Raw genomic sequence first — 26,968 nt, forward strand, 5'->3', positions numbered from 1 at the left:
GCCTCTGAAGGGCCCCCTAGGAAATGCATGTACACACATGAAGCATAAAGGGGCCTCTGCTGAAGTCTGAGGAGGTGTTGAAGACAGAGGGGGACTTCTCCCCAGATCTGGTCCCTGTTGGTGACTGCGAGTTCTCCCCCTTTAGTGGCCCCTGAGGGCGTGGTCGACCTCTGTGGACTGTAGGTGAGAAGTTGGAAGGATCCCGGTCCCTGATGTCTTGGCACTTGTTACCTGGCACCATCTTTTGGGTCACTGCTGGAGCCCTGGAGGCCAATGACCGGGAAGGTCCTGCTGATACCTGGACTCTGGTGATGGACTGCCAGGGGGGCATGAGTGGTGGGCTGGAGAGGAGTGTATAGAGCTGCAACAGGTCTGGGTGTGGCTGGGGGGGGACACCCTCGGAGTGGAGAATGTGAGGAGGAACAGCTGGCAGGCTGGAGCTGTGCTCCAGACATGGCATGCGATAAACCAACATCCACCGCTGCTCAGCAAAAGATTGACAAATATGCTAAGGACAACATTCCTGGGGGTGAGGCGGGGGCGACTAGCGGTGCACATGCGATGTGATTGAAGGCAATGCCAAGATGTCAACCATAATACAGGCTATTCAAGGTCTTAAGGTCACCATGGAGGGCAAGATGGTGGGAAGCTAAAAGTGGGACTGGCATTGTTCTTTCAAGACCTCTGCAATATTACACACAGAGTCACCAAAGTGGAAAGTTGACTGTCAGAAACAGAGGACACGGTCAAATCTCATGAGGAGCTTTTGGTGAAGCTACAGCAGCTAGTGAGTCACCAACAGGCCAGAACTGAGGATGGGGAAGGGAGAGCCCAACCCAGACTGTTCATTGTGAGGGTGCTCAATTATGCTGACAGGGACACGGTCCTCAGGGCGGCACAGAAGGCGGAGCATTCGCTTTTCCAGTCTACCACTATGATGGTTGCCCGGACTGCACATTAAAGGTTCAATAACAATGCTGCTCCTTCCTGGAATCCAAAACCAAGCTAAGGGCCATGGGCTTCACCTACATGCTTTTAATCCCTACCCACCTAAAGGTTTTTCTTTGACTCACCAGAGGCGGTCTGAATTGGATTGAGGAGCGACCACCTCAACAGTTTCTCCAATCTTCGGTGCAGGGGGACATGAAAAGAGGAGGGGAGGAATAGCACACAGCTCTGCACAAGACTCTGAGGCACAGGAAAAGACAAGCACGCTCACTGAAGCCAGTGCCCATTGGTGAGAAGAAAGACATGGCCAGCTTACTGGCCTTTCCTGGATCACAAGAAAATGTTGCGGGTTAGGAGCAGGGGCCGCTATTCACCACACAGCAGGAAGACTGAGTAACTTATGGGTGATCTCCTTTATGTCTTTATCTGCAAGGGGGCATTGTAGGCAGATCAGACTGGTAGCCTTGTTTCCTATTGTGTTGGGGGGGGGGGTGAGGAGCAGGGTTGATATTTATTACAGGTTAGACCAGTTGGCTTGGTCTCTAGACTCATCACAAAAGGTACTTCTAGTTCACAAAGTATGGGGGGTGCAGGGAAGGGGTCAGCAGGTGGAAAGTTGGGTGGTTTGAGAATTTGTTCCGGGTGCAACACTATTTCCCTATGTCAGATCCTACTTTATTGAGAGCTGACAGTTTTGGTTTCACCCTACAGGCTACCCTAAGGTAGTTTCTTGGAATGGGAATGGAATATTGGATAAGATTAAGAGGGGGCAGTGCTCAAGGCAGCTATGAGAATGGAGACAGATAGTGTCCTTCTCCAGGAAACTCATCTTCTGGGCAATAGATACCCTTTTCTGACTCGTAGATGGGATTCACAGATCCATCACGCAGGCTTCCTCAGATGTTCTAGGGGCACGGCCATTTTGATTACGAAACGTACTCAGGTGGTGGTTTCAGAGGTGTGGCAGAATGGCTTGGGCCGTTATGTAGCAATTGCTGGGGCTCTACAGGGTCTACCTCTATCCTTAATATGTGTTTATGCCCCGCCCCCACCCACAGTGGCTTTCTGTATATATTGGGAAACTTGGTGATATAGTTGCCGGAAGTCCTGTTGCTCTTGAATGGGGATTTTAATAGAGTAAGTGACGTAAATATGGATCGCTCCATGGCCGGGGCGGGGGTTGGAGCGCCTTCGGTCCTTGCCATATTTTGCACGCAATTTAAATCTGGTTGACCTGAACAGAGCGCATCAACCAGCAGAGCGGGTTTATACCTTCTATTCCGGAGTTCATCGGTCCCTCTCTAAATTGGACTTTTATTTTCATGCCTGCCTTCCATTGAGTGTCATAGGTTGTTAGAGGTTAGGCATCTTGCACAGGGTTTATCTAACCACTCACCAGTGGCAATGGTTTTGAATAGGGGCAAGAGAGGAGTGAAGGCGGGGTGGAGATTAGATAGATGGTATCTCCAACAGGATGACTTCAGGGACATGTGTCAACACCAGAGCAAGCCATTTCTTGCTGAGAATCAGGGCTCTGTTTCCTTGCTGGGAGTGCTGTGGGAGTACTAGAAAGATACACTGAGAGGACATATTTTCAGTTATGCCAAGAGCCATAAGGAGGAGTGCCGGCAGAAGCTCCAAGATCTGGAGGAGCGCATTTTAGATCTGGAGAGACGTTTTGCTGGCTCCGGTTAGAAGGCAATATTACTGGATTCACTTCATACACAGACTTTTCTCCAGCAGGAACTTACGCAAGAGGCTCAGACAGCTTGGAGGGCCACACATAGTAGGGGTGATAAGGCCAGCAGAACCTTGGATTGGCTCTGTACTCCCAGTCTGGTGGCAGCCTCTATGGTATACCTGCAGTTGCATGATAGGTCACAGGTGGTAGGAAGTGAACCAATAGCCAGGGCTTTTACATCCTTTAATCGGAACTTGCATTGGGTGGACCCATTGAGTCTGTGAGCTGACCTGCATCAATTTGTGCATGATTTGCAGATGATCTCTCTCCTCTCCCTCTTTCCTCTCTTTTTCTCTCTCTCTCCTTCGAAGCCAAAATTGCCCATGACGAATTGAGAGTGGCTCTTGCACAGTTGCAGTTGGGTAAGACCCCTGGTCTGAATGTTTCCACCTCACTATTGGTGTTTGGTATGACCTCAGGCGGGTCGACGAATGTCGGAAATATTTCAGGAGGCATTAGAGAAAGGTAAACTGCCTCCTGATCCCAGGACGGATGATATTGTGGTGCTACCAAAGCTGGACACGGACGGCACGCAGTGTGATGACTTTCAGCCCATTTTGCTCCTAAACACAGAAGTGAAGATATGGGCCAGGGTATTGGGGAAGATCTTTCAGCATCTAGTTTATCCTTATCAGTCAGGGTTTATGCCGCAAAGGCCACTAACCACTTGTCATCTGAGACTGGTGCATAATGGAATCACCTTAAGTGAGTCAGTGGTAGAACACAGAGCCTTGGTGTCAGTCAATTTTAAAACGACCTTTGACTTGGTCAATTGGGCTTACATGTTTGCTCTTCTTGCCTGAGTTGGATGTGACCACAAGTTTATCAGCTTTGTTCGTCTTGTGTACACTGACTTTCAGGCCAGTGTGCATGTGCGTGTAGTGATCTCAGAGTGGTTTCCAGTGATGAAGGGGACCATTCAGGGGTGCCCCTTGTCCCTGCTGCTATTCGCGGTAGTGATTGAACTGCTGGCGGCCTGGGTGAGGGTTGACACATAGTGTAGGGGCTTCCTGTGGGATGACGGGGTGAGTGATCGGATCTCCCTTTACATGGATGATGTCCTTTTATGCTTGGGAGACCCGGCCTCATCAGGGCCTAGGCCACTACAGATGTTGGATGTGTTTGGTATATATTTAGACCCAGGAAACTGGTGCTTTACCCCATAGCCCCATGCCTGATTGACATGTTGTGGACATCGGACATGCCGGTTCAACCTCCTGGGTTTGGATATTTGGGCGTGATTGTCATAGGGAATGCACTGTGTTCATTTGATAGAAATCTGGTGCCATAAATGGAGTGGCTGACGAGGGACATTAAGTTCTGAACCGCTCTTACATTCTCCTTGATAGGACCATCTGCTCTCTTTAAGATGGTTGCACTAATGAGACTCTCATATCCATTACAAAATCACCACTTTCTGATCGCCAAGTCCTTCTTCATGAAGGTAAATGCACAAAAACGGACATTGCTTTGGGGCGCCACACATTTTCTTGGAGAAGTGTTGTAGGCTGGTGTTCAAAGGGGGTGTGGCCATGCCAGATGTTCGCTTGTATTACTGGGCAGCCCATCTTCTTATTAATATTGATTGGTGGTTCGGGGATTTGCTTACCCGGCTTATGCCCTCGAAGGACCATGGGTTTGCGAGGCCTTCCACATTAGTTATACAGGGAGGTTGCTTCTGGGTCCCTCCCCCTGCTACTCGGGTGGCACTGGAGGTTTGGGCAGCAGCTAAGAAAGCCACAGGCTGGACAGATTGGCTGACATTGGAGACTCCGCTTTAGCGGGGAGCTGTCTTCCACAAATCATTGCTCTGCAGGGCTTTGCAGCATGGGACACTATTGCAATTCCAGCTCTGCGGTAGGTTCTGCACAGTGGGATACTGAAATGCTTTCAAGAGTTGCAGGTGGACTACGCTTTACATTGCACTCAGTTTTTTCGGTACCTGCAACTCTGGCATGTATTTACACCGGTGCTTCAGGTAACCGTGGAGATACCGGACTTCTCACCATTGGAATCAAAGCGTCCCCTTGTGAGCATCAGTGAACACAAACTGTCATACACATATAAGATGCTGCTACATATCAGATTCAATGGTGGCAGTGCATAAGGCTTGGGAAAAGGAGCTAGGTGAACCTGACAATGATGACTGTAGGGGAGGGCAGGAGACTCCTAGGGAGGTGTTAATAGCTCCTACTTTGATGCAAACAACTAAAACTGCGTCACTGTGTATGTTACACCAGTGCCTGACTTAATTTTATGGGACTGATACTAGATACTAGCTTCCTCTCACAGTTAACTGGGCATTAAGGGTCAGATGTATCAAAGCTTTTTGCATTCGCAAATGGTGCAAATGCCTGTTTGCGAATGCAAAAAGCCCTTTCAGAATGTATCAAAGGCATTCTGGATGCAATTTTAAGTAATCGCTAAAATAGCGTTCCTTAAAATTGCGACCCTGTTTAGAGAATCGCAAATTGCGACTCTCTAAATAAAAAATCGCAAATAAGGAATCCTTATATGCGATTTCTAAAGCACATGGATGAAGCAATTCCTCAATGCGAATTGGGCATTAAGGAATCACTATTACCACCAAGTTGGACTTGGTGGTAACCATGTGCAAATTTAAAAAATGCATTTAAAATGCATTTTTAAAATTTACATGTAAAGCACACATGCCCTTTTGGCATGTGTGCACCTTACATGTTGTTAAAAAATGTTTTGGGGCGCAGCAGAAGGGGCCTTAGGCCCCCAGCACCCTGGACTTTGCATTTCCCAAAATTGTGAATTCCAGTTAGGAATTTGCAGTTTGGGACATGCAAAATATTCGCAAATATGGGCCAACAGGCCAATTGATGCGAATGGGGGCCGGTATCGCAATTTGCGATTCAGTAATAGCATTTGCGATTTTTAGGAAATTTATTACCGAATCGCAAATATGATACATTGCATTTTGCGAGTCAGAAATAGCGATTTCTTAAAAATCGCTATTTCTGATTCACAAAAGGCTTTTTTCATACATCTGGCCCTAAAAGTGCAAAAAAAAAAAAAATGCATTTAAATCATGTTTTGTATTTGCATGTGATAATATTGGTTTAAATGATAATTTCTGTACAACAGTAGCACAGCCATTAGTCTATTTGACTTAATAAAAAGCTACAACATTACTGCAGTTCTCATGTACCCCATTGCATCCTTTTTAACGTTTCATAAATAAAATAATTGTCTTTGCCTGTGACATAAGTGGCACTAACATCATGGTTCAAAATAAAAAGGACAACAGAATACAAATATAGAGCGGCGTCAAGAAATTCCTGCATTCCTTAATGTGTGTGTGTTTGCAAAACATGTATCTACATTTGCTCATTATGCAAATGTTAGAATGTTTCTGTATAAATATATTATTTTGTTAAATCCATACCCATATGTTGCCTCAAACATTCACAAGCAAGTACACAGGCGTGAATGTGACGTACACACATGAACACATACATTACATGCATGTATTTCTGTGTGTATCTGATACGTGGGAATAGCAAAGCTCCGTTTTTGGCTGGAAGACAGACTCTTTACCCCTAAAGAGAGTGGCACTAGTCTAAGGGCATCCCTTCTTCTATTGTCAGCCATGTGATGCCGTTCTTGTCATGTACTGTCATCCACACTTACGTGTTGAGAAAGGTTTCAGTATATTTAGGTGCATCCAGACACAAGCTGCCTTTTCCTGAAAAAAAATGGAGTGTACATTCCTAATGCTTTCGTCGACTTCACAGCACAACCACAAATTGGTCTTGTTTTTACCACATAGTGAATCAATGCACGTAATTTCGTGCTCCATTCCATCCTCAAAAGACTGGTAGTAACCCCACGGTAAAATGTGTGGTAATGTTTTTTTATCACTGTTTTCCACAAAAGGTAAAATCGGGCCGAATTGACCACCAGTAACAGTAATCCTGTACCGTATTTCCAAAAAGTATTGCTCATTTCTCTAAATAAGTTACAGAATGCTTTGTTTCCTAAAATTCCAGGATTCTTTATCCTCAAATACAGGAAATAAATTGATGAGAAATCTATAAAAAAAAAAAAGCCGTTTCCTGGGCTTCTCATTGTGATGTGTGTGTTGTGTTTTTCAGCTTCCCCTTGAGGCTTGTAGAGATCTGTTTATGTTGAAACATATGGGGTCATTTATAACATCCCCCAGTCTCTTGTTGTTTGGCCAGAATAAATGGATTTGAAGTGTGTTGAACACAGCGCCTTACCCCGCTGACATTAATAATAATGACATTAATGTCGTGGAAGCAATGAAAGCCATAAATCACAAAACAGCGAAAACACAGTGCAATTGCATCCCTCATCCGAACTGTGCAATGAAATGCAACTTCCAGCCCCGGCGTGTCTTCAAACCTCAAAGTCGTCTTCTCGGGCCTGCAGTGGGGCACAAAACCTCCCTTAGCAGATGCAAGAGAAAAGTAGTAGGAACATGAATAGTATTTGGAAAGAAAAAAATGCAGGTCGAGCTGCATTGCCAGATGCTCTTCTCAGCACAATTGGTGGAAGATCCCACACCTATTTTGCTGATAAACTTACCACCGGTGCCACACCAACAAGGACACCATCAGATTAAAGACTAAGGGCCAGATGTACCAAGTGGATTTATCCATTCTGTGTCTATGGGAAAATGTGTTGGTACATATGGCCCTAAGTGCAAAAAAAGGGAAAAAAATGCAACAAGGCTTCTCCATCTATGCATCCAGATGTGAAACAAAATCAGAACTGTTCTATCCCTGTTGCTATTAAGACTCACATCTTTGAAGGCCACTACAACACAACCAGGTAACAGTTGATCTCTCTGAGAACCCAGATCCCAGCTACCCCTCCAAACACTTGTGGACTGTATCTCTGCCTTTGACACTGTCCGGTGCTCCCTGCCTTTAGGCTAGGTTTGTGCTGTGCATATACATGTCCTCCGCTGGCTCCAAGGAAAATCTCAGGCTAAGGACATAAGCAGTCATTTTAAACGTGAGAAATACTGCTCAAAGAAGAGCAACAATAACACACAACAGTCAGTTGGTTGTGGCCTCGGGTGGAGTATGGACAGGTGCAGGGAAATTCTTTCATGTCAATCACTCCCTCCTGTTCAGAGTTGTCCCCTGTGTGCAGAGCAGGTAACACTCCCTCAGTCCTTATCCTAAAGCAGGAGAGTCCCCTGGTGCTGAACATCTGGGCGCCGCCCTTCCAATAAGTGTTCGTCATGTTAATGGTAATTGCAAAGAGCAATTACCATCCACATTTCTTTGAACACAATGCCTGGGCTCCTAAGTGTTAGGCTGTAACAAGTCAGGAAGCCAGGCAATATTCAGGAGGCACATGCACTATTGCGCATGTTCTGCCTGATCATGGGTGAATTTAGCAGACTACGGACTGACGTGGTGCCAGCCCTGGCCTGCTTTAATAGGGGACCTTCAGGGACCACCTACTGATGACGCAAAGCAGCTTCATATTTTAAAGCAGCTTCTGGGCTTGTAGGGCATCAGCCTTGTAGTCCCAGGACTGCTTGCCAATCCTTAAACTGCTGCCCACGTGACCTCACATCATAGTCACAAATCATGATTCTGTGACATCTGGTCACATGAATCTGGAGCATGCTGTAAATAGATACACTGCGCATGCTTATTTGTGTCTCATGTTTCAGTTCAAGGTATTTTAACCAGAGTGCTTCAGGACTGGTGTTGTGCGCTGCAGTCCTTAGTGAAAAGTACTGCAGCCACGCCAATTGCTGAGCATTTGCTGTAGAGACCACAGTGGACCTGCAGTAAAATCAATGCTTAATTTGAGCTAGTGGTTTCCGGTGCGGGCACCGGCACTTATTTTTGAGGGCCGGCACTTTGTTTTCAGTTTCAAGCATTTACTGCGAGCAAAAGACACATATGGGAAAGACTGAGGAAGAGAAAAACGAAAAAGCACCACAAAGGGAGAAAGCAGAAAGCTGCAAGTGTGAGCTGAAGGGGCAAAAAGTGGCCGTAAATAGATTAAAGAAGCCCGAGATGGCTTTAGGATTACGCTGCCTCAGTATTCAATGCTCGCACATTTAATTGCAGCAGCCGCGCGTTTCGGAGGAGAGCTCTGGGCACCAGCACGTCTTTATTTACAAATTAAGTAATGAGTAAAATACACCTGATGTAATCACTGTACACTTGGAAAACATACTTAAAATAAATATTGTAGAGTACATTTTCAAATACTAATCAGACTGACTGTCACTGTGAAGCTTGCATATTATTCTAACACACATTTCTTACCAAATATGGTGCTTGATAGGTCATTGTATTCAGGAATTGTAATTGTACAGGAAAAAACAACACAGAACGTACCAGGACAGACTGTTACCAGCTAGATTAAGAGTGATGGAGATAGCCCAGAGAAGAAACGCTGCTCTTCGAGGCAGGACTGCTGCAGGCAGGCAGGCGCGGCTCGTGGTACATTTTAGGGACGGCATGCATGGATGGGTGTGCGGGAGTGAATTATAAAAAAAAAAACACCTGCATGATGCTGCTGCTGCCGCCACCACTGCGCCTCCTCTGCTGCAGGCACAGGCTCCCAGTCTGCCCTGCGGCCAATCCTGACGCTGCTCAGAGCAGCGTCAGGATTGGCCGGGAGCGCCCAGTCAGAGCACTCCCAGGTAGACTGGGAGCCTGTGCTTGCTCTCTCCAGCCCGGCAACACAGTTCCGAGCTGGAGAGAGCCCTTGTGCGCATGTGTGTTTGGCTGGCCAGAGACGGACAGCCAAACATACATGCACAATGGGGGGGAGTTCTGTGCCCTGCCCCTTTTACTACAAAACGATAATAAACATAGTTTAGTATCGTTTTGTAGTAAAAGGTTTGCTGCTGCTGCTGAGGGTGTGGGTGCGGGGGCAGGTGGGTGGGTGGTGACGCTCCTCTGCCCTAACAGAGGAGCTGCGCTTGATGCAGGCACCACATTTTCACTATGAACACGCTCAGTGAAAGTATTGCCTGAAACCCACCCTCTCTGATCTCGTCACTGGGTGGGAACAGGGATTCCATGCCACATGTGATTGAAGAGGGTGGAGTGAGACTTCCCCATGTGACATGCTGCCTCGGAAACTTCAGGGATGAAGACTGAAACACCAAGTTCACTAGTGACATCACTTTGGGAGAGCCATCACCACGGAAGGTCAGGACTCTGCTAAGCTGATGGCCTCACAAGGACTGCAAGATCACCAGCCTAGAAAATGTTGGCTCAAGAGGCTTTCTCAAGCACACCAGCACATGGAATTTTCCTGCCTGGCCCACGCTTCGAGCAAAGATTAGTTTGAGAGACGCACAGCCAGGGTAGGCAGTCAATCAGAAGTTGTTCTACTGGTAATACAGGACCAACCATCAAAATAGAGGCAAAGAACAGACAGGGCAGAGCCCCTGCTCCCTACATAAAGAAGCGTCACTGCTATAATGGGTACTCCCATTCTGAGAGGTTCGACCTTTGCTGGGGACAGTAACCATGCCAAGGGGGTGGGTGGACCAGGAGTAGGTCAACAAGTAAGTGGATGATGGCCTGAGGGCATTTATATATTGCTCACTCATACATCAAATTCTCCTGAGGAGTGTTGAAGTTGATCTGGGATTGCATTTTAGGAAGGAATGGCCTAAAGACTCACTTCTGGGGCCCTTTAGGCCAATACAGGCCTGTAAATTTAAGGGCAATGGCAGATGCATATTTGTGGGCATTTTCAAATATCAATATCACTTTATGGGTCATGCTGCAGAGATTAAAAGCAATCATTATCTAAAGAGATGGCCAATGCCAGATTCTGTGGAGGTCAAAGACATAGTGATGCATTGAGGTTATTCAGGAGATGGACAACACCAGCACTGGTGTCACAATGCAGATGTATACCCAAGGGTGTCCAGGAGCCGAAATTGCTGTGTGTGATGTTGAGAAAAGGTGTTCCAACCTGTGGGATAACATTTGAAATGCGTGCACTGAAAACAGAAAAACCACCACCACCCACCGCCACCACCACCCACCACCGCCTCCTCCTTCTCCTCCTCACAAAAAAGATGGAAAAAAGACATAAACCTGCATTGTTGCATGGTACACAGCGGCAGAGTCACACTCCCTTTGAAACAGTTGACACTACTGGGTTGCTTTTCAACTCCTGTCCTTGGTGTGGGCTCTTGAGGGAAGCAAGAAAGCTCAGAGGCGCAAAGTTATCAGTCACCAAGTCAACAAATAATATATAATCAGGGCCACTGGAACTATGCAGAATGAGAGGGCAAAATTATCAGGCTGGGTTGAGTTAATTATGCTGGAAGAATAGGCAAATTATGCAGCGTAATGTGGCACATTTTTTAATAGTATTACTTCTTATTGTGTCCTTTTTACACTTAACACTGGGCATTGGGGGGCACCTGATTAGTACCAGTTTAATACACAAATATAGAAATAAGAAACAGAAAGGTAAACAGTTAAGGTTGGCAAAAGGCTTCCACTGCGCGGCAATAAATGCCACAGCATTTTTAGAAACTTTTGAACCGTTTGAGTTAGAAATATTTTTTTGGGTTAAAATCTGCAGATTATGCCACAGATGGTGCATTATGTGGCAAATGCGGCAAATCTATAAATATACGGAAATGGCCGCACAATTGGTTAGTTCCAGCTATCCTGTATATAATTCCATTTGACAAATAAAGTTATCTTCTTGATAGTTACCGCCTCAATATTTTATTAAAATTGCTGGATTTATAAGCTGTGGTGGAAATATGATCACAAGTCTTCTTAAAAGGGAGATCTTTGTTATCGTGTGGATGTAGGGTTTCTTTTACTTTCTCCACCCCTCCTATCAGGGGTCACCTACATGGTTCCATCTGCCAGCAGTACTGGTGTTTCACCTTGAATACTGCTGTTGTTGGAGAAACATTTCTGTTCCATTTCCACTTTTAGGACAAGCTGTCTGCTAGTCACTGGCACTCATAATCTCGTGATGGGAGAATAAAGGCAAATCCTGAAGTGAATTTAAGTCTTGTTCACGTGAGGTGGGGCCTTCTGTATTTTAACTTCAACCATGCATGGTTGCCAGTTGGTATTGGGGATGAGAAATGCCAGATTATGCAGTCACATGCATGTACCATTGAAATTACATATCGTTATGTTTCTTCTTCATTCTGTCTCCTCCTGAATGGCTTGCATGATGTGTCCAGTGGAGAGAATGTTGTAGGATTAATTGAATTAAACACCTTTAATAACTGGATCTTCCCTGAGTGGAGGGGTAACGAGTCAGAAAGGGGTGAGACGTCAAAAGCTGAGAAATTCTTACAGACGTTAAACGATCCTAGTTGCAAAAACTACATAGCTCCTTTTAGTTCTGGATAGAGACAGTTTTAGCTGTTTAACAAAGATCATGTCAGGGCAAAACAAGCATTGGTAAATCCTACGGATCACACCACTGGGACTTATTGGATTTGCTTATGGCTTTAGCCATGCTCCACTGCATCCTGATGGTGTTCAGTATGGCTAATAAACAGGGCAAAAAAAACTACACATCCGGCTTCTTGATTTTGTAGAGGAGTGCATCAAGCATGCACATGCCTACAAAATGACACAAGCATTGTTTTCTTCATTCAGTTTGTTTACTGATCCAATTAGGTTCGGTAAACAAAAAAAACAAAAAAAAAGAGGAACGCGAGCCGTTGGGAGGGAACAGCATGGTTGAAGGCAAATTATGCAGATGGGGGAAGCAACATTGAAGGAGCTGAAGCAAAACACAGAGGGCGAATCACAGGTTGGGGCAGCAACAGGACGTAAGGAGAAGCAACATGCATGGTAGGTGGAAGCAACGCAGGAATGCGCGGGGGAAGCAACACAGCAACACACAGGGTTTGGGGAGGCAAGCAAACTGAGAAAGAGCAATGTGGGATGGTGGAAGCATATGTCGTAGCAGGCATCAGGTATTGTCCTTAAAGGAAAATGGATGCATTTCAAACAAAAAAATTAAAAGTTTTCTTTTCATTTTTTCAGAGTAAAAAGTGGTCTGTGGGACCACTACCTGCTCTGAAAAAATATTTTTGTTTCCATTCACAAAGGGGAAAGGGTCCTGTTTGCGAAAGGGTTACCACCAACTTAAAGTTAGTGGTAACTGCAATTGTTTTGTGACCGCATTCATGGTTGCAAAACAATCTTACATGGCCCTGTGACTCGCTATTAAGAAGGGGTGCCCTTGGCATGCCCCTTCCTAATTGCGACTCGAAAAAAAAAACTTTGGGATTCGGTAATGGACTACCGAATCGCAAAATGGGGTCTGTACAACCAGAAATGCCTTTTTTCTGATGGCAAACAGCCTGATTCTACTAATCAGACCGTTTTGCGACCAGGAAAAAGCACTGCACATCTGGTCCTTGGTGAGAAGATCACAAATTTCTTGCTTGACAATGTGGGTTTGCCGACATTGGTGTGGGTGAAATGGGAAGCCATGAAGGTGGTAGTGCGTGGTCACTGTGTCTCTAATATGATAGGGGTAAACGCCCTATTACACTTGGATAACAGACAGCAGGAGGTGGTCTTGATGGGCGTCCCCGGTCCAGGGAAGACAACAGAGGACAGGGAGAGGATGCTTATTGAACAGGAGAAAGTGCTTGCACTGGTGGAGCATTTGCGGCAGTCCGATTATAAAGCATTTATTGGTAGGGCTCACACGGAGAAGATCAAATCAGAGAGCATGTTACCCTAGCTCCGCCAGACAGACACACAGGGCATACTATTTTTCAGATTTGCGACTTGGCAGGCCAGGAAGTGTACAATCAGAAGGAAATTGATACTGCGCTCCTCCATTACTACCGTGAATTGTACTTCATGAACATCACGGTTCATGAGTCCGATGTTATGAGTTACATCACAGACTCTTTCCCGTTGATACTTGAACCCACAGTGACGGATCGGCTAGGTGCCAACATCACTGCGCAGAAGGTATGGAGCATGATTAAGGAGATGGCTTGGGTGAAGGTCCCCTGATCAGACTGGCTGCCCATAGAATTCTACACTACCTATGCTGTTGCCCTTGCCCCCTCAGTCGGTGGAAGTTTTAAATGGTGCTCAGCAGCAGGGAGTTCTTCCACCCTCTCTGCATGAGGCCATGAAGTGTCATTTCCCAAGAAGGATAAGGGCCTGGTTTAGCTTGATTCTTATTGCCCCCTCTTGATGCTTAACACTGATTATAAAATCCTAAGTAAGATTCTGGCAAACATGATTTTGCCACACATGGGTCATCTGATTCACCTCAATCAGGCATTCTTCATACCTACTCATAGTAACTTACTAAACGTCCGTCATATTGATTCATATATTGGACCAGCAGGAGCGCCCTCCGCCTCAATCACTAGCATTATCTGTAGATATTCGGAAGGTGTTTGTCTTCACTGGGAGTTCTTGTTTGGAGCTCTGCTTGGCATGGGTTTTGGACTACCCTTTGTAAAGTGGATTAAGCTGTTGTGTTCTCAAATGATGGATAGGGTTGGGACTGGATCAATAAATTTGGAGACGTGCGTAGAGGAGTGGGGCACCCAGCAGGGCTTCCCCTTGTTCCCTTTGCTCTTGTCTAAGAAACATTTGAGTGGATGTTTCAACAGGGAGGGCACTATCGGGGCCTGTAGGTGTCAGGAGGTTGTCTGTATATTTCATTATTCGCAGATGATATGCTGTTCTATATGAAGGGTGATGCTACTGATTTGGAGGAGGCAGTAGCAGCTTTGTCAGTTTTTGGGTTCCGGTCCAGTCTAGAAGGTAACTGGCATGTGTCCTGCGCTTACCCATTGCATTCTGATTCAAGTGGAGTTGCAGCCCCTGTGGTGCTGGCTCTGCAGTGGGAAGATGTTACCGTCCACTGCTTGGGGGTCTCCATTTATCGAGCTGCAACCTAGAAGACCTATACAGATGGGGTACGGAACTGCTGAAGTGGGGAGATTGAGAGAGGGAGGTGATTCGAAAAGAAGAATCTAGAGGAGTGCACAGAGTTCCGATATTGCCCGCCTGGGATGCTGTATTGGTGGCTTCCACCTGGGATGCTGTATTGGTGGCTTCCGCCTGGGATACTGTATTGGTGGCTTCCGTCTGGGATGCTGTATTGGTGGCTTCTGCCTGGGATGCTGTATTGGTGGCTTCCGCCTGGGATGCTGTATTGGTGGCTTCCACCTGGGATGCTGTATTGGTGGCTTCCGCCTTGGATGCTGTATTGGTGGCTTACGCCTGGGATGCTGTATTGGCGGCTTGCACCAGACTAGATGTTGAAGGACGGATTGTGGCTGAGGAGGTGCCTTCTGAGATGTCCTCACTGCATGCTGCTGTTGTCCCAGACCCTGCTGCTGCTTCCTGAATGTGTGCTGACTTGACTGTGTAATTGACATTTGTGCATTTGTTGGCTGAGGGTGGGATGGGAGTGGCTGGAGATCACCGGGTACTTGTCTGGGACTGTCCTGTCAGCTATTTATCGCTGCTTATGATTGGAATTCTGAGCTGCTGTGTCAGCCTGCTAAGAACCATTGCTAATTATTTCTTCTAATGCCTATAACTTCATTCATTGTTCCCATTTGTCTCACATGCAAGCTCTAATACATTTTGTAGAGTAGAACTGTTCATTTGAAAATTGCAATAAAAATATTTATATAAAAAGTTACCTAAGGTCCTCACAAAGCTCCGCCTTGCCATCGCTCTGTCTCTCCACCAGCAACGGACCACCCATTCAGGAGAGTAGCTGGTTGTATTGTCAGCATCTGTAATTCGTCTCCTAGACTCCCCACAAACCATCCCTTTCACGCCTCTTTGTTGACTATGGTATACGGTGAACCACAGCCTGCAGCAATGTTTCCCTTGACACCACCTTTCCTCATTCTGCATCCTGGCTTTTCCTTTACCACACCATTCACTCCTAAAACCCCACCTTTGGTGCTTAGCACACATTTGTTCTCTCTAGAAGCATCTGTGTCGGAAGAGTTACTGTATGGCTCATCCACATTACATTTGGTTTTTTTACCTTCTTCGTCTGCCCACTCACTTACAAAATGCCACATTATTCCACAGCTAAACGTTTTGGAAAATAACTCTCCATTTTTTTACTATATGCCAGGTGGTCATTACTGCCACACCTAGAAGATTTACTGTGAGCGTCTCTGTCATGTGTCATTCTCCGACATCTGGCATATTTGGATTTGCTCAGTGCACTTATAAAGACAATACTTTCTTTCATGGTTCTGGATTTGCTGATATTTGTAACTCTTATGTTTTTTACTTTCCTTACTGGCTTCTTAATGTCCTCAATTTAGCTAACAGCTCCTTTGCCAGTCCTCCAGGTAGGCTCAGATTTGCACTCAATGACCACAACCTCTTAACACCGATTCTCCATTTACCCCTAATCTCTCTTGAATATTAGGGTTATTCAAATGCATTATAGTTCCTCCTGCAAATGTATAAAGGAACAAGTCATTGCTGACTTCTCCAAAGCTGACGTAGTTGTCTATGCTGGCAGATGCCCCTTGCTTCTTTTCAAACAACCTGCAACACTCTACAGCAACATATTATTCCCCCACTGCATATATGTTTAAACCATACAGAGCATTAGAATACACATCTCCCTGGCCTCCTGTGTTTGTTTCTTTTCCATCTGGCAATATGTTTTCAATCCTCCTAAACGTAAACAATGTAACTATTCTCAGTGGATAATTCATCTTCTTCAAATGTGTATACAACGTTACAGATTCAAAGACCTTTATTTCGGCTCATTGGTCATAAAAAGTGCATGAAGACAATACAAATAAAATAAAACGCACTGAATAAATGCATTAAAACATGAGCTATAAACACATGGAATAAAACAGCCTTTGGACACTAGTCTATAACACAACAAAGTACTGGGATAAAATTGCATTTGCTCAATAAAAGCAATAGGCAACAAATTCTAGACAAAATCTAAATCTGCTAAAAATGAGGCGTGTATACATTTACAAGAAGTCCTCATTATATCTCACATGTCCGCACAGCAGCATTGACTTGATTCTCGTGGGAGGCACATATCTCAGCCCTAGCTCTCCCCCTGGGCATCAAATATCGAGTGAGTGCACAAATCAATGGCTTGCTCAAATCTGTTTTTAACATTCCAAATGCAACTTTATACTCTCTAATAACCCAGTTCCGACAAAGAGGGAGCATCCAAAAACACCTACGGACCTTATAGGCCAGACAGATAAGCACCACATGCTCTGGACACCACAGGCAGGGCACTGCCAATCGACCACTGTCTGGTTTTTGGCCCATTTTGCCGTAAACTAATGAAGGGGTAGAGTCCCATTAGGGAGTCTCTATACTGCCAGTAGAATATTTTTATATGGGACTTGGGTATCAAATTTGCCTCTCTCGGAGTATTCCACATAGTTACCAACCAAATCTCCTCTAGTGTGGCTTTCAGAAACCAGGGTGTGTTTTGGGAGCCCACAAGGCTAAGAATTTCTTGAAGGCCTTCACAGTATATGCAGGTCTGGGATAGGCCAGACCTTCCTACAGTAAAAGATTGGACGTAGCCCTGTTTTGTCCGATACGGCTCTCATCCCAAGATCCAGTCTGAGGGGCAGTAAGGGTGTACTAATAGGGACATTAACCAATAATCGCATGAATCGGTTCTCCACTAAATCTAGGGTAGACGCGCCTAGATGACCCCACAGCTCTGCTCTATAGGTAGCCGTCCCCAGGGCTTGATGATGGTATACCTGCAGGTGCGGCTGTACAGGTTGATATGGGGAGTTATGTGTCATCTTGATTATGCCTCCCACACTTGCTGAAGTTTTGACCTACGTTGAATAATGTGGGTCTGCCACCCTAAATTTTCAGTTAGACTAATACCCAGATAAGTGAAGGTATGCACTTCATCATGGCTGTACGATAGAATCTTGGTATGTATCGAAAAACTCCCAATCCCTAGTTTTTGGTTTTCCAAACCGCTCATTAGCGCCATTAGCGACCACGCTATTCTATAAAGACCAATCCTTTGACAGTTCATACACCCCTGCGTGTCTGGGCAAAGTACGCTCCATATCACCAGAGGGTATGAACTGTCAAAGGATTGAGCTTTACGGAACAGTGTGGTCATAAGGGTGCTAATGAGCGGTCTGGAGAACCGAAAACGTGGGATTGGGAGTTTTTCGATACGTACCAAGATTCTATCATACAGCCCTGATGAAGTCAATGGGTTACATCCCAGATGAAACATGTGTTGGCTGGAGTCTGAGCTGAAGAAATAAAATACGAAGGTCACAACACAGTGTTGAACAATACAAGACGTGTGTCTTTATGTTTTCTTACGCCTTCAGGTAATCTAGAGGTCATGACTTTGAATCCAGGAAAACCAAAGCTTCTTTTCATAGTTCATCCTTCAGCGGTTGATTGAGTGCCATTAACATGGGTATAGCAACAATTATTCTTTGCTATGCTTAGAAGTGGCATAAAAATATAAAAGACAAGTCATTATTAAAGTATGTATAACCTCAGGGCTGGCTGCTGCACGAATCACAGTCACGTAAAACTGTGTAAACTTAGGGATAGCTGTGCATTAACTAAACGTAAACATTGCTCTCATTTCCTTTGCCATTTTACAAACGTAATAAGGTACTTAAGTGTGTCGGCCATTTTGCTTGTAGGAGGTGCACGAGACAAGTCCAGAAGAGGGCTGATGGTGCATCCCTTGCAATCACAATTGGCACGTTTGGTGAGTGTAACAGAAAAACACGTACATATGACAAAAAAAACACCTGGCACCCACTTGGAAAGCTCTTCAGCCTTCAGCACAGCCACTGCACAACAGATCTCACAACACGTGGGGGTGTCCTCGCTGAGGGGAGTGTATGCCACAGTCTCTGTTGATTGGCCAGTCTGCAGGGCTGTTGCCAGGCTCTGATAGGCCTCACAGTGTTGATGTCTGTTACTATTTCGCATTTGGGAATGCATTAAGACTTAAACAATATTTTCCTCCAACCATCAACAGGTATGACGTTTTAGTCTGGAACGTTTTGTTGTGAAATGTTGTGTTTTGCATCGATTTGTTTCTCTTTTAAAGGTAACTGGGAGAAAATGACCTAAGCCCAAAAACATTGTTTGAGGAATTCAGGCTCGCCTGCTGCACGCACTCACTGTATATAACATTTGGCTTGGTATGAAAAACTTTGTAAGTATTTATGTGGTATTTCTATAGCACAATCTAGAACGAAGGCAGTGGAGCTCCAAACAGGAGCAAAACTCAACAGGGCTCCTTTTGAGTCCTGCTGTGTCTCTGGCAATAGGAGCTGGTGAGTGCCACATTGGGATGTATTTTCCTAAATGGAATGCTCCTAGAAAAACACATAATCTGGGTTCACTGCCTCACGCATAGTTGCCTGGGTGCTGTGTTTCCAGTCCTAGGCTTTCAGTTGAGAGGCAAATGCGTTTTAGAGTTGCTTATTCAGTTTGTACTAACAGCCGAACCAACAGAAGCAACGAGAGCCCAGAAACCTGCGACTGACACAAACAACACGCAAAGCAGGAAAAAGCTAGACCCATTGCCTTTGCCAATGCTTGTTTGCCTTTTTCCATTCTTGTAAACTGCTCATCAATGGTGGAATGTGCTTTTAGGGCCCTATAGCCTTTAAAAGTCTTGAAACTCAATTTGTTACATTTCTTTGAAGAATTTTGTGACTCTAAATGCCATTAGTTAAGCTGTGCAGTTCCAGCATAGCTTTATCATATAAATTCTGAGTCATGGGAGAATCAGTTTTTTTTTTTTTTTTTTTGCATTACTCAGACATCATCTAAAGAAATAAAAAGATTTTTCTGGCATAGACATATCTCCCACCCAGGGCTGCCGGGGAACTGTGAGCTGAGCTTTTCTGTGATGGAATGAAGTGTGCCACTCGCTTCTTGTTGGGCCTGTCACTGGACGGTGTCTGAGCTGACATCCAGCCTGTCTTCACTGCAGAAGCACCTTGTTAGCAGGCTGCCCAGCCGCCAGAGCCACCTGTCATTGCTGCAGAGGGAAGCAGGGCACTGTCTGGACTGCAGCTGCTTGTCCTCGGCAGTGGCCACCGGGACCACACAACCAAAGAGCCTTGTGCATGTTATTTATTTTTAGGTCAAGCGCCCTGACGTTTTGTAATCTATCTGTGTGCTTGTAACCACGCCCACCGCATGCCCATCACTTTCAGTTGTTCCTAGTCTTTCCTTTCAAAAATCCTTTGTAATCATTGGTAAATGCTTTACGTTTGTCCCTCCTTGGGTTGGTTTGGTTACCACCGTGGCCACCGACCCTGTTACGTGGATAATTGTATGGTTGCCGATACTTTTCACTGCGACCGAACTTCCTTTTCCGTTTGTGTCTCTCCGTCGTGCTCATGCTCAAGGCGGCCGTGGCACTGTGAATCGGCTCACTTATGTCAACTGTTTTACTTTTCATTTTCAATTTATGTGGCAAGAAAAGTCCAGTTAGGAATTTACAATGTTAACGGCTCTAACTCGAGCAAATGTGAGACCCGTTGTATTGCAAACGCTTGTTTATTTTCCTTTTCAGGTCTGATTTTTTTAGTGTCTTTTAGTAGTTTCAGTGTATGCTTTGATATAAATATATGTGTCTACACTCCCTAAAAGACACACTGCCCATTTTGTGCATGTGAGTAAAATGATGAACAGCATTGAAGACTCACCTTGTTAAAGCTCAGTACATCAGAATGCATAAACCACCCACAACTCATCTTCCTCGCCTATCACTCGCTGACTTTACGCTTGCCTTTGACCATGCACAGCACTCTTCTGCCTTTCGGCCATGTATACGCTATACAAAAACATTTATATACATTCTTTTATTTTGTAAAATGTGTGCATACAGCAATATCCAAAATTAAATTTTTCGAATACAAATTTTCCCATAAAACAGGAATCAAATTATTTTCCACACCATTAAGTTATTTTCCTCTGCAAGGGCTCTTCAGAAACCTTGGCTTGCTGAACCTTACCTGCCTAAACTAATGGACTGCCACATTTTATGCACATACCTTCATAAGATCAAAAGTTATAAGCAAATCAAAAAATGCATTTTCAATAGAAAGTGTGACTGAACCATAACTACACAGTGCCAATGTGTAATATATTTATCGAGGGCCCAGCAGAGTGCCTCTGGACTGCTCGTTTGCTTTTATTGCTCTAACATATGCTTTTTCACTTTTTCCTACACTTGCAGCGCCGCCATGGGGATTCCGACCCCCTTCCCGCCACGCCAGGAACAGGATGGCGGGAACGGGTGTCGTGGGGCCCCTGGGGGCCCCTGCACTGCCCATGCCACTGGCATGGGCAGTGCAGGGGCCCCCTAACAGGGCCCCATAATGATTTTCAGTGTCTGCTTTGCAGACACTGAAAATCGCGACGGGTGCCACTGCACCCGTCGCACCCCTGCAAATCCGCCAGCTCCATTCGGAGCCGGCCTCCTCTTTGCAAGGGCTTTCCCGCTGGGCCGGCGGGCGATCTTCTTGAGATCGCCCGCCGGCCCAGCGGGAAAGTTGGAATCACCGCCGCGGTCATTTGACCGCGGTGCGGTGTTTGGGCGGTTTCCGCCCGGCGGACGGCGCCCGCCGCCCGCCGGGGTCGGAATGACCCCCTATGTATTATTTGCTTATTTTAAGTTGAGACACCCAGAAAGTGGTCCAGCCGCAACTGTCATTAGTGCATTAAAGATATACAATGGGGCATATTTACAAGCCGTAGTGCCACCTTGCACTGCCCTACTGTCATTTGTTTTACACTAAGGCGAAATTAAGGAGGCCTTTCTTCTGTGCCAGGCATAATGTATGCGAGGGGGTGTTCCGATGTAGGGAGGCCCGAAAAAATGGTGCAGTGAAATTTACAGCATTTCACTGCACCATTTTTCCATCATTTCTAATGCCTTCTCAAAGCAGGTGTTAAAATGACGCACCTGTTATAACCAATGGGCCTCCCTGTGCTTTGCTGCGCTAGCATCAACATTTTTGACATTAGTGCAGCAAAGCACCACAGTTGCATCAAACATTTTGATGCCACTGTCCTAACGACCGCCATGGTGCGCTGCATTATAAATACGGCACAGCCATGGAGTTGTTAGGTGGGGCACGGGCGAAGCAAGAAAAGGGGCGCATTGGGACCGACGCACCATTTTCATGTAAATATGCCACAATATATGCTACAGTACCATACCTACCAAAACAAATACTTAGGCCCATATTTAAAAAAAAGTGGCCCATCAGCTATGATGTGCCACTTTTCATGCGCCCCCCCTACTGGCACCTAACGGCACCTAACAACATCATGGTTGCGCGTATTTATAATATGGAGCACCATGGCAGACACAATAGCGTCAACATTTTTGATGCTATTATGTCCGCTTTGCTACAGTAGCATCAAAAAGTTTGACGCTAGTGCAGCAAAGTGCAAGGAGGCCCATAGGTTACTGTGGGAGCGTTGTTTTAGTGCAGGCATTAAAAATGACGCCAAAATGACACAGTGAAATCACTGCACCATTTTTGCAGGCTTCCTAGCACCGGAACGCACCCCCTTGTATCCATTATGTCTGGCGCAAGCATAATGTGGCGCAAGGGGTTACAAATGCATGCATTGCACCACGATGTAAATATGGCGTGGCAGAAAAGTCACTTTAGCGCTGCCTTAACGTAAAAAAATTACACTATGGCGGTGCCAAGGTGGAGCTAGGGGCTCTTAAATATGCCCCTTATTGTTTTCTTCTCAGTTTCTTCCCCAAAATGTCCCCTCTACCTTTCTGCTTGTATGTGAACTCAGAAATGTTTTTTGCTACAGAAAACGATTGGCTTTGTTAATGTTTATTGAACTGGAGTAGAAAAGCACACATCCAGTGTCACCAATAGGACAGTTTGCACATACTGCAGAATGGCTTTTTGTACAAATAATCATCTCTCCTCTCCCCAGCAAAAAAAAATGGGCGTGACTGGTTTCTGCAAAGCATCCTTACAAGTGAGACTGAAATTACTAACTACAAGAATGTGTTACCTTCATTTTAGTCGTTTCGGGCCAGGTTTATCAAGGGATTGTGTTGCCCTTGAGTTATGCAGGGTGTCGCAAGGGCAACAGAATGCCTACATCAAATATACCAAGCAATGCAAGGCCACCTTGAGTGGCCCTGAGTGGCGTGGTAAATTTGGAGTAACGCAAGGCAGCACAAGTCACTTCCTTGCGTTACTCTGCCCTGGGAAGACGTTCCATATGTGGAGTGTGGGTGTTCCCATGCATCAATCCATGGATTTTGGCACATTCCCCAATTTACCAAGCCTGATAGACCCGGCAATGTGTCAGAATTGTACGCCCTCCCGATAGAGGCAGAAATATATTTATTTCTCTTCGCTGTTTCCTCTTTCTAAGTGTGCTGCATTCTGCAAAAAGAGGAAAATGCCTATCTGGATTCTTTTTGGCCAGGAAATTATCCCTTCCTGCACAAAAAACAATTCTGCCTACAACACAGGCTCCCTTGCACCACTTCGTAAGGGTACCTGCATTGGTGCAAGGCAGCACAATTGTGTCCCGCGCAAGGGGAGGACACAAGGGGAGGGGGCAAGGGTACCTGCATTGGTGCAAGGCAGCAAAATTGTGCCCCCCGCAAGGGGAGGACAGGAATGCACCGAATCATGTTGAATATGATTCCTGTCCTCTCCCTTTCTCGCAGCACAGCAAGGTAGGTGCTTGCTCCTTTTTGTGAAAGTATGGTAAATCTGGCCCTTCATATGGTGTTAACTGAAGCGTGGGCTCTATCTAGAGCGGGGACCAGGTTCATTATCCCATGCTGCGTCCCTCCTGCGACAGCCTTCACGCTTCCCCCAAGAAAGCTCCTGTGAGCAATGCCTGCCTGGTCCCATCCATTCATCAATACTGAAAGTTATACTTTGATCACTCCCTGGCATATGTGCAAGAACAAGGCCTCCCAGAGGCAAGATAAACTGAGGTGCAATAAATATTTTAATGACTGTTGACTGGGAACTGGTGAAGAAATGTATTTATGAGCTTCCACTGCAATTTTCTTCCTAGGGAGAATTAAATGAGTTAAGGTCATGCAGCACTCTGGATGCCCTGTTGGTCTCCAATAAAAACAAATAAATTACACCTGTACATATTGATTGTTGCAGGAAATTTATGACTTCAAGTTGTGACCTCAATCACTAATTTGTCACAGGAGTGAATTGAAAGGGTACATATCATTACTGGAGTGATCTTGTGACCTTGGAAAGACTTGTTTGTTAAATGGTCTAGGTCTACAAAGATCACAGTTAAGGAGAATGGAGCTCTCTGGCCCTGTCCTAGGCTGGGCTGAGCTATGGGCCACTAGGAAAGACAATGGTGGTTGTAACCTCAAGGCCTCTGCTCGGTAATACTACTTCATGAAGTCTGATATTGTTGGCTGATGAATCATTGCAACAAGTAATTGGCAATGGTGAACATCCTGTGTTTCGAAGATGTAAGACACAAAGGCCCATATTTAAGAAATAGTGGCGCATCAGCTATGATGCCCCACTTTTCTTGTGCCCCCCTACCTTCACCTAACGACACCATGGTTGCACTTTATTTATAATACGGCACACCATGGGGTCTTTAGCACAATAGCGACAACATTTTGTACGTTATTGTGGCTCTTTGCTACACTAGTGTCAAGAATGTTGACGCTAGTGCAGCAAAGTACAAGTAGGCCCATAGGTTACTATGGGAGCGTCATTTCAATGCCTGCTCTGACGGGCATTAAAAATTATGCTAAAAATGACACAATTAAATCTTTTAAATTTCACTGCTGCATTTTTGCGGGCCACCTAGCGCCGGAACGCCCCCTTGCAAACATTATGCCTGGCCCAGGCATAATGTGGAGCAGGGAGTTACAAAGTGGTGCAATGCATGCATTGCACCACTTTGTAAATATGGCGCAGGAGAAAAGCCACTTTAGCGCCGCCTTAGCGTTAAAAAAATGACGCCATGGTGCCTCTAAGGTGGCATTAGGGGCTCATTAATATGCCCCAAAGACTGGATGACTGAAGTAATTACAGCCTTACAAAATGATCTTGTAAAGGGTGCGAGGCACACTCCCTATCTTTGAGTGCCCAAGTGACCCATTTCTTTTCGACCCTTGTGAAGTCTCCCTGACTCCAGACTCCTAATGAACAACCGAAAGTGCACCTGTCATTTAAGGTCAACAGCTCAGCTATACTTATTATCCATAGCATATTGTGTATAGAATTAAAGATAATGCCACCATGGGATGTATTTTCATAAATATGTTCCTGTGTCAAGAAATAAGTGCTGGTGCTGAACACCGGCCCAAATTAAGCACTGCAACGAGGTGGTATTGTGTACCATTTCTTCCAATGAAAAAATCTTCAGATGGGTTAATAACTGAATCAAGGGAAACTCACACCTTTTTGTTCTTGGTCCACTTCCAAATAATTGACATCCCAACCAGGGTCCATACTATGGATGTGATGGACTGCCCTGGCCAGCACTGGATGTACTTTTAACCAAGAACAGTGGACGATATTACAGTTCATGCACTGCTCCCAGGCATATGTGAACATACGTCTGCCCCGGGGGGAGGGGAGTGCATTAGTTAAAGGCGGTTCAGCTATTTGAAGCAGGTGGTCTGTCTTTTACATTGCAACTTGGTCTGGTTTTAAAAGCGAGGCAGAGATCGCACTGAAAGTTCATGCAGACAGTAACTGCACCTTCCTTCAGGGGAGTGCCCTGGGGGGCATGGAACCCATTTCCCCCCTTGCCTCTGCACCCACGTTTATAATAAGGTGCAATGCAGATGCAAAGTGTTCTCTCATAAGCATGTGGGGTCACACCAACAAATGAGGGCATGCCCCCTTAGGATCAATCTACATGTGCAGCAGCACAATTGGTATTACAGAAGGGGCAACGCATGCAGAAAGCTGGCTCACGCCCTTAGTACCACGGGCACTTTGGCCCAGATTTATGCTTTTTGACGCAAACCTGCGTTAGCGCAGGTTTGCGTCAAAAAGTGTAGCACAGGCTAGCACCATTCCAGGACACCAGCCAGGCACCATATTTAAGGAATGGCGCAAGCTGGTGCTAAGGCCCGGTTGGCGTCAAAATTAATTATGCTAACCGGGTAGGGGGGGCGTAGGGCAAACTGGAGATTGTGCGGGAAAGAATGGCGCTAGTCAGGTTAGAATCAAAAAAATTACTCTAACCTGACTAGCGTCATTTTTTTGATGCACAACCCCCATGGGCATGACTCCTATCTTAGTAAATACAGAAGTCATTCCCCCAGCCTAATGGCCATGCCCAGGTGACTTATGTCCCCTAGGCATGACCATTGGGCACAGTGCCATGTAGGGGGGCCTAATGGTACTTTAAAAAAAAATCAAAACACTTACCTGGACTTACCAGGGATGGGTCCCTCCATCCTTAGGTGTCCTCCAGGTGTGGTTGGGGGTGTCCCTGGGTGCAGAGAAGGGCACCTGTGGGCTGTTTCCATGGTCTCTGACCATGGAAAATGGCCTACAGGTCCCCTAATGCCTGCCCATACCCAGGCGTTAAATAATGGCACTAAGCAGGCTTAGCGCCATTATTTAAGGCCCTCCTCCTCCCGTGCATGATTTTTGCACGGGAGGATAAATAAGGCGCAAGGGCCTTAGAGTCATTTTTTGCCCGGGGCACGCCTAACTTGCATCTCATTGACGCAAGGTAGTTTTTCGCAGGCAAAAAATGACGTTAACTCCAATATTTTGACACTAGATGGGTCTAGCATTAAAATATAAATATGGAGTTAAGTTTGCACCGGATTTGCGTAAGAAAAAATGACGCACATCCGGCGCAAACCGAGTATAAACGTGGGCCTATGTGTGATACGACCCGTTGTGTGCATTCCAAAGATGTCAACGTCCGCCCTTGCCATCCTTTCGGCTGTATGAGGAGGAGGCTTTTAAGACTCTCCAAGTCATTGCAGTTCTTCTTTTTTCTAATACCAGGCCTACAGCAAGGAAGTGGAGTTGAGGTGTGGTGTGGCTTTTTACTGGGTTAATTCAACCAGGAAGCATCTGTACCAAAAAGACAGACAAATGATAGAATACCTATATATTTTTTATTTTGTTCAACACCCTTTTCCCCTTTGATCTGCTTTGTACAGTTTATAAATAAAAATCTGAGATGAGTGAGCATGAGGGGAGGGTGGTGCATGTGTACTGCTTTGGAGTAGTGGACTAATGAATTA

This window comes from Pleurodeles waltl, chromosome 10 (genome assembly GCF_031143425.1).
Source record: "Pleurodeles waltl isolate 20211129_DDA chromosome 10, aPleWal1.hap1.20221129, whole genome shotgun sequence".
Lineage (NCBI taxonomy): Eukaryota > Metazoa > Chordata > Amphibia > Caudata > Salamandridae > Pleurodeles > Pleurodeles waltl.